Source organism: Saimiri boliviensis, chromosome 1 (genome assembly GCF_048565385.1).
Source record: "Saimiri boliviensis isolate mSaiBol1 chromosome 1, mSaiBol1.pri, whole genome shotgun sequence".
Taxonomy (NCBI): domain Eukaryota; kingdom Metazoa; phylum Chordata; class Mammalia; order Primates; family Cebidae; genus Saimiri; species Saimiri boliviensis.
Window position 1 is genome coordinate 300,634,096 of NC_133449.1, and position 7,551 is coordinate 300,641,646.

The 7,551-nt window shown below is 54.3% G+C and overlaps 1 non-coding gene across 1 annotated transcript; it reads left to right on the forward strand.

Annotated features, from left to right (window-relative positions):
- Nucleotides 1–5,450: 5,450 nt before the first annotated feature.
- On the forward strand, nucleotides 5,451–5,557 carry LOC120365652 (U6 spliceosomal RNA). The gene has a single exon (XR_005580542.1). It is a non-coding gene; the product is annotated as a U6 spliceosomal RNA (small nuclear RNA).
- Nucleotides 5,558–7,551: the final 1,994 nt, after the last annotated feature.

The following is a 7,551-nucleotide window of genomic DNA, read 5'->3' on the forward strand; positions in this document are numbered from 1 at the left end:
GCCACCACATCCAGCTTTTTTGTATTAATATTTTTAATAGAGACACTGTTTCGCCATGTTGGCCAGGCTGGTCTCGAACTCCTGGCCTCAAGTGATCCACCCACCTTGGCCTTTCCAAGTGCGGGGAGTGCAGGCCTGAGCTACCGCGCCCATCCTCTCAATACAGAATCTTTTTCTATTCCTGGCCCTTTCCTTGCTCTGAGCCTCCTTTGGCATTAGCATAGCTTTCATCCTCGTGTTTCTGGAACAGGCACCCCTCTCCTGGGCCTGCTTCCTCGCGGCTGAGGGGCTTCAGGAACGCCGCCCACAGCCCTGAATCTGCAGGAGGTCTGGCGCACATGTCCCGCTTAAATGGACGAGACACACAATTGCAAGATGCTCGTTCAGCTGAGAACCAAACCCAGGTGCGCTCAGGACCCGCGGCCGACAGTGACGTTTCTGTACGCTCTGCTTTCCCCTCAGATTGGACAAATGTCATCGTTTATAATTAAGGTGTCTTCAACGTCACTCAACGGGAAAGAAAGGCACGGGGTCGAGTGGTCATCTTTTAGTTTTAGCAATGAAAATGGGAAGGTGCTGGATGAGTTGGCACGGGAAAACACGTACGCGTACGGGGCCCATAATGTGTTACTTAGCCGTGTTACAAGTGGGGTCTGAGGGGGGCTGGGAGAGCAGATGAACTGCCGGGGTGTATTAGACGCGCAGGTCTCAGATGGGAGGCGCGGCACCTCAAGGGGACCTAGAGGGTGCAGGGGCGGCAGCTGCACTCGCAGGGCAGATAGGGTGGACCCGCAGGCAGATTGGAAGTGGGGAAAGAGCAGAAGGCGTGAGGGGCTTCACGGGTGTGTTTGAAGGTCAGGAGGTCACAGGAGGACTGGCCCATCGCAGGTGTGCCAGGTCACAAGGGGCGGGGGCTCAGCCAGCCGGTGGGGAAGTCAAGGCATCAGAGAAACAGGAAGTTTTACACGTTCACGCCGTGCCTTTGCCAGATTACTAGGGTGGGGTGCGGTGGAGGGTGTCCCTTCCACGCCTGTCATTTTATTTAATCGTCTTTGGGGGAGGGGAGCCTTGCTTTATAGAACACAACGGGCTGTGCTCTGTGAGGCTGCACCTGGCGTGTCCTCTTGTTGCCAGCAGCTAAGCACACGGAAGAGGAATCTCCGAAGAAGTCGGGCGCTGGGCTTGGCCTGGGGGGTGCTGACCGCATGAGGTGCCATTCCCAGCATTTCCTCTGCCTCCTGGGGCACACCATGCCATGCTCAGTGCCAGGGCCCAGCTCTGTGCCCACAGAAACCGTCATTTAGCACGTGCATCAGCAGCCAGAGCCGTGCCTAGCTGGCAGGGGCTCTGTGGACAGCTTTGCTGCTCTCGCTTTTCAGTTTCAGTATCAAAAATCATTGCTACAAGAAAGGACTTTTGCCACAGCAACTGCTCTTCCATTTGGCTGGCACGCTGAGCAAAGGTGGGTGCAGGAGCCTCCTCAGCCTGACAGCAGAGTCAGTTTAACCTGAGTTTCCAGGCGGCACTGGGGCAGGGCCCCGGAAGGGCAGGTGCCCGCTGCACACTGCACCTGCCTCTGAAGTCGGCACGCCGGCGTCCAGCGGCCCTCCAGGGCCATTTTCGTCCGGTCTGCACAGGGCATTACACAGGGACCAGCTGCTGCCGACTGTCAGTCCTGCTCTGTTTAAACAGTACCAAGTTGCAGACGGTAGCTTTGAAGACACTGCTAGTCACGTGTGTCAGTTACTCCTGAGAGGTTGCTGGGGCACCTGCCTCTCCCTTTTTTAAGATGAGCAGAAGTTTACATAAAATGAGTTTGGGGAATGAGGCCTTGAAGTCCTTCCTGCTTCAGGACTTGCTGACAGTCTTGACTTCGTGCCCTGTGGGCCGGCACTCCTGCGAACAGACAGAGTTTCAGGAGTGACCAACACTCAGCCTCAGGCAGGTCCCAGCTCAGGGGAACGCTGAGCCTCACTCCCCCACAGAGGCTCCTGCTGGGCGACTTGGAAGGCACTTAAGGGTTTATCCGTCATTCATCCTGATGAGTTTAGTTCTGTGTTTTTCTCTTGGATTTCTGGATAATTCTTCATAACATCAAGGCCATGTCTTACATGATGATTACGAGGTGGGACTCAGAAGTGTTCCAAGTGCCTGTCGATTTTAGAATGCGTCAAAGCCCTCAAAGCTGTCGCCAGCATCTGTGACACACGTCTGACACGGCGAGGGCCAGGGTCACACACGGTGGAATGACAGCACCTGACCACAGCTGCAGGTTCTGTACCTGGGCAGGACTGGCCCTCCCAGAGCAGCCAGTGTCCAGAAGGAGCTTCTGCCGCCACCCCTTGGCACTGCCCCTCATTGCATAGATGAGGTTTTCTTTAATAACCAGGAGAAAAAAAATTTTTTTAAGAGGTTTTCTGTATTTTATAGAAGAGGTTTTCTTCAGACCAGAGTTTATTAGCCCAGGAAAACAAGAACATACACCCTGGTGAGATGCCTGCTGCACGTAGCCCCGTAGAAGCCAGTCTGGTGGCTGTCAGGTCTTTGGAGTGGCATCGAGATGGGTCTGTTGGCCTTGGCCCCGGGGAGCCCCGCAGGCCAGGGTCCTGGAGGAAGGAGAGGCTGCAGCCTGGATGGGGGCAGCTACAGAGCCCTGATGAAGCAGGGGCCTCATTCCAGGAGTGACCCATGCGGAGGAGGGAAGCCAGGAGGAGTTGGTGACAGACCCCACAGTTAACCCCTTTCCCGAAGGCACAGGACCCGAGGGGACATGAAGCCCTGTGGTCCGTGGTGCTTCTGAGGCGGCAGCCTACACAGAGACGCGGGTCCCAGAAAAGCCCACGGCACGAGTGTCGCCCAGTCACTGCCACAATCCCCACAGCGTCTGTGCTTCGAGCAGCATATTCTCTCACGGTTCCGAAGACTGGAAGTCCAGCCCGGGCCTCTCTGGGCACCACACAGCTGCAAGCAGGCCGGGCCCTCCAGAGGCTCAGCAGCCCCGGGCCTCGGTTTGCCACCTGGAGAGCTGTTCTCCTTGCATTGCCGGGCTCATGGCCCCTTCCTCACCTCACCCTGACCTCTGCCTCCCAGGTCATAGCCCTGATCCTCACCCCACCCTCCGTGGCTCCGTCAGCCCCAGCCAATTACCCAGCACCATCTCCCGTCCAAGGTGCCAAGTGTGACGGTGGCCTCGGAGTCCACTCCCGCACGTAGGGTCACACTCGGGGCTCTGGGGCTGGACCTGGATGTCTCTGGGGGAGGCGCCCACCTCCCCCATATCCTACCGTTTCCCTTGGTAACTTTCAGTCGTGATGTCCAAGTGGCCTCTGTCCTGCTGGCTGGACTCAGCTGCTGCACCAAGAAGCAGGCACATTTTTGCTTTCGTTTTTGAGTTGGAGGCTCACTCTGTCACCCAGGCTGGAGTGCAATGGCGCCATCTCGGCTCACTGCAAACTCCGCCTCCCGGTTTGAAGAGATTCTCCTGCCTCAGCCTCCCAAGTAGCTGGGATTATAGGTGCTTGCCACCACGCCCAGCTAATTTTTGTATTTTTAGTAGAGACAGAGTTTCACTATGTTGGCCAGGATGGTCTCAAACTCCTGACCTCAAGGGATCCACCTGCCTCGGCCTCCCAAAGTGCTGGGATTACAGGCCTGAGTTGCTGCGCCCGGCCGGCAGGCACTTTTAAAAACTTGCTGTGCCGTTTCTGCACAGCGTGGAGGCAGGTGTGCCCCGTGCAGCCCGACACGCACACATGCTTCCGTGATCCAGCATGAAGCACCTGAGCCGGTACCAAGGGACCTCAGCCCCACGGGGCCCTCTCGGTGAAAAGCACGTGGGTGGACCCCGCCATGGGTCACTGGGTCCAGGTCCCACACACGAACAGTCACCCTGGGAGCTCTGGTGCCTGGGTTCTTGGGCTGGGCTCTGCCTGGCATCCATCTGTGTGGTTGGAAGGGGTGATTGTTTGTCACTTTCTCCCATGTGGCATTCCATGGCATGAACCGGGGCTATTAGGGATCAGATCGTGCAGGGGACTGTTCCTGCTTTTGGGGCCAGACAACCCGGGGGGACGTGGCTGTCATGGTGCGTGGGTGCTGAGCTCCAGTACACGTCACCCATGTTCTAAGGGGGCAGTGCACTCCAGCTGTGAGCCCCGTGGCCTCACCCCTTCTCCAGCACACGGCACTGCTGTCTTTAATTTTAGCCACTCTGGTGGGTGTGCAGTGGAGTCTTTTTGAGGTTTAAATGTGCATTTCCCTGCTGCCTCGTGGCGTTGAAAACCTTGTTTCCTCACCGGCCGCGTGGTGGCTTCTCTCTGTGGAGTGCATAAGTTTTCTGTTTCCTGTTCTCTTCCGGTCACACCTTGCAGAGCTCATCCTGCAGGGGCCTCAGGAGGCTGCTGCGACCACGGCCACGGTGACGCTGGGCGTGCTTCCTCTTCCTCTGTTATCTAAAATCACCCCTGAGGCCCTTGTAGATGCAACTGATGAAACCGCCTGGGCCTGCGGTTCCCTTTGTGGGAAATGTTTTTCACTACTTTTTTAATTTCTGTAACTTCTATGATAATAATGACATGTAGGTTTCCTATTTCCCCTGGAAGTTTTATTATAATATTTTGTTTATTTAAAGAATTTGTCTGTTTGACCTGAAATATCAATTATCTTTTTTTTCATTCTTTTTCAAGACAAGGTCTCACTCTGTCGCCCAGGCTGCAGTGCAGTGCTGCAATCTCGGCTCCCTGCAGTCTCAGCCTCCCTGGGCACAGGTGAGCCTTCCACCTCAGCCTCCCAAGTAGCTGGGACCACAGGCACATACCACCACACCCAGCTAATTTTTCTTATTTTTAGTAGAGGTGAGGTTTCACCATGCTGCCCAGGCTGGTCTCGACTTCCTAACCTCAAATGATCTGTCCGCCTCAGCCTCCCAAAGTGCTGAGATTACAGGTGTGAGCCACCGTGCCCAGCTAATTTTTGTATTTTTTTGTAGCAATGGGGTCTTGCCATGTTGCTCAGGCTAGTCGCAAACTCCTGGGCTCAAGTGATCCACCACCCACCTCAGCCTCCCAAAGTGCTAGGACTATGGGCGTGTGCCACCCACCGGGCCTGGCCTTAATATCAACTACCTTGGCATGATGTTGGCATAGCACTGTCTTGATTTATGTGATGCCTGTGGCAATGTCGGCTCCTCCACCCCTGCATGAGTTTGCGGGGCAGCCACAGCAAAGCGCTACAGCTGGCAGCTTCGGACCAGCAGACACTGGTCCCTCGGTTCCGGAGGCCACGGTCCCAGATCAGGCATGGCAGGACGGGCCCCTCCGAGGCTGTGAGGGACGGTCTGGTCCAGCCTCTCCCTGGCTGGCACACGCCGCCTTCTCCCTGTGCCCTCAATCGTCTTCCCTTGACGGCCGTCTGTCTCTGTGTCCAGATTTCTCCTTCTTATAGAAACACCTCTGCTCGCTTCGGCAGCACATATACTAAAATTGGAACAATATGGTGATGGTTAGCATGGCCCCTGCGCAAGGATGACAGGCAAATTCGTGAAGGGTTCCATATTTTTTTTAAAAAAAATTTTTTAAAGAAAAAAAAAAAAAAACACCAATCACTGGCTTAGTGACTCCATCTTAACTACTCAGACGCGCAAACATCCTGTTTCCAAATAACGGCAGATTCCAAAGTCCTGGGGGTCAGGCTTTTAATGCGTAGATTTGGGTAGGACACAGTACAACCTGTAACAACTCCTTATGAGGTCAGAGGTGGGACTCGGACCCCGGACCCAACGGAGGACTAGCTGAAACAGTGCCAGGGCAGAAGCTGCTTTCCGTAAGGCATGCCCACCAGTGCCACGTCAGTCTACCATTGCTGTGGCAGCACCTGGGCATTACCTCTCCCTTCCGTGGCAACGACCCCACTACCCCTTCCCTGGAAATGTCTGCATAAACGGCCCTTAATCTACATGTAATTAAAAGTGGGTACAGGCCAGGCGCGGTGGTTCACGCCTGTAATCCAAGCACCTTGGAGGCCAAGGCAGGTGGATCACCTGAGGTCGGGAGTTCAAGACCAGCCTGACCAACATGGTGAAACCCCGTCTTTATAAAAAAAATTTAAACATTAGAAAAAAAATGTGGGTACAAACCTGACTGCAGACCTGCCCTGAGCCGCTGCTCTCAGTGTACAGCTTACGGGGAGCCCTGCTGGGCAGGAGCAGTCCCAGCTGTCACACCGCCTGTGGGGAGCCCTGCCGGGCAAGAGCATTCCCAGGGGTGTCACACTACCTGTGGGGAGCCCTGCTCTCAGCACACCACCTGTCTGGAGCCCTGCCCTACAGGAGCAGTCCCGGAGCCATCACACTGCCTGCCCTGTAACCCTGCTGCTTCCATACAGCTGTTTCCTTCCACCCTACTGAGGCAGGAGAATAGGGTCTGGAGGCAGGAACCTAAGGCCAATTCACACTGACTTCCTAGAACTAAATCAAAAGGAAAACCCCAACTTTCCATGCCCAAGTAACCAAAGGACCAGAGGCTACTACTCCCTTTGCAACCCCTCCCCATTTTTTCTGAGTGACAGATGAAAAATCCAAAGTACCTCTGATTAGTCCCCTCCTGCAACCACCAATCACGATGGTCGTGGGCCAAGCCTTCATTTGCCTAGGAGCGTAAGGCTGTAACTTCGCTTCAGCCTCTGATTGGTCACTTCCCAAAGCCAAGCAGACCATTCATGAACCACGACTTCATTTCCATCGAGCATACACCAGTAACCAATGGGAAACCTCCAGAGGGTATGTAACCCCCAAAATTCTGTAAGTGGGCCCTTGAGCCACACCCACTCTGTGGAGTGTACTTTTCTTTTAATAAATCTGTGTGGATTTTTTGGTTGCTTTGTTTGTGTGTTTTGTCCAATTCTTTGTTCAAAACAGCAAGAACCTCCACCAGTAACACTCCAGGCTCATCCTTGAGTTCTGCCCTGGGTGGAGCCAGGACCCCGCCCCTGCTAAGCCCACCTTGGGGCTTGCCCGTCCTGCATCACGTACATAGTGATTCGTGTCTTCATTTTTCTTGAATGACGTATTTTTGTTATTTTTATTATTATTAGTCTTTCCGAGAAGAGTAAATGGGAGTGAAACTAGCTTTGCTAGTTTTGATATTTTGTTTTCTCCCTCACTGATTTCTGCTCAGATCCGTTACTTCTTTGTACATTCATTGGTCTATTTTCATATTTCATTTCATACCTTTTGAGCTGGCGAATGGGCTCGTTAATCTTCAGCCTTGTTCTAGGGACTTCCACTTCTGGACAGAATGAAGAAACAGGAGCAGGACTTGGCCTCCCATTCAATATGACAACACCAGCAACAACAGACTAGACAGAATGTGTGAAGTCACAGCCCTACAGATCCTGAACCTCAGTCGGGGGAGACAGTGAACCTCAAAAGGCAGGAGCCAACTGCGGCAAGCCTGCAGCCGCCTACCTGGGAGACTGTCCAGACAACTGTGTCTACCCAAGGCCGGGCCTGGTCGTCTCCCTGGGGCAAGGAGATAGAGCTGGAGACCAGAGAGG